This window comes from Trichechus manatus, unplaced genomic scaffold (genome assembly GCF_000243295.1).
Source record: "Trichechus manatus latirostris isolate Lorelei unplaced genomic scaffold, TriManLat1.0 scaffold00236, whole genome shotgun sequence".
In the NCBI taxonomy this organism is placed as follows: domain Eukaryota; kingdom Metazoa; phylum Chordata; class Mammalia; order Sirenia; family Trichechidae; genus Trichechus; species Trichechus manatus.
In genome coordinates, this window is record NW_004444172.1 from 189,496 (window position 1) to 190,534 (window position 1,039).

General features: G+C 35.6%; 1 pseudogene; it reads right to left on the reverse strand.

Moving 5' to 3' along the window:
* Window positions 1–447: 447 nt before the first annotated feature.
* The window catches only part of LOC101341792 (olfactory receptor 5W2-like), a 935-nt pseudogene continuing 343 nt past the window's right edge, over window positions 448–1,039 (reverse strand).

Sequence of the window (1,039 nt, forward strand, 5' to 3'; positions counted from 1 at the left end):
CTCTTCATTTCATGATGTTTTATGGTTTGTTATGAATTATTTGAATTATTATCTAATTAAAGTTAGCCATTTACACTGGATTATAGAATTCGTTAGTATAGAAACTACTGGATTGGCCATAAAATACAAAATGCCAAGATGTATAATAGACTTTAAATAAACAATCAATAACTCCTAGAATAACTGAGTTTAATGCATAAAAGAAACATTGAAAAAAAAATTTTGATACACTAAGAAGGAGGTAAGAAAGTACTCTAAAATTAGAGAGTACTGTATTTAAATTGAAAACACATAAAAATAAGTATAGCATATTTAGAAAAGTACCTAATAATTGATATAGTAGAGAATTTGTATAAATACTCATTGTATTAAAGTATTTGGGACCACATCATACGGTACTATATGAGGTAAAGAAAACAACAACTGCTTATGTGTGTGTATAACTATTTAAAGCAGTATTTTAAGTTTCAGTTTTTCGAGAGCCTCTTTCACATCCTTATTTCTTAGGCTGTATACCAGTGGGTTTAACATGGGAATAACAAGGGTATAAAACAATGAAGTCATTTTGTCTTGATCTAGAGAGTAGGAAGAACTTGGTCGGAAATACATAAAGAGCATAGTTCCCTGGAAAACTGCAACAACAGTTAAGTGGGAGGTGCAGGTGGAGAAAGCTTTGAACCTTCCCTCAGCAGAGTGGATCTTTAAGACTGAGAGGATGATGTAACAATAAGACACAAGAACTCCTGAAATGGTACTCAGTTCAATGAAGCCAAAAATGGTGAACATCACTAACTCGTTGACCTGCGTATCGGAACAAGACAGCAACAGAAGAGGAGGGACATCACAGAAGAAATGGTTGACTTCATTTGACTCACAGAAACATAAGCGAAAATTTAACGTTGTATGTATCAAAGCATCCACCACGCCCACCAGGTAAACCCCAACCATGAGCATGGAGCACACCCTGCTGGACATGTGGACTGTATAGAGCAAGGGGTTGCTAATGGCCTTGTACCTGTCAAAGGCCATCACTGCCAGC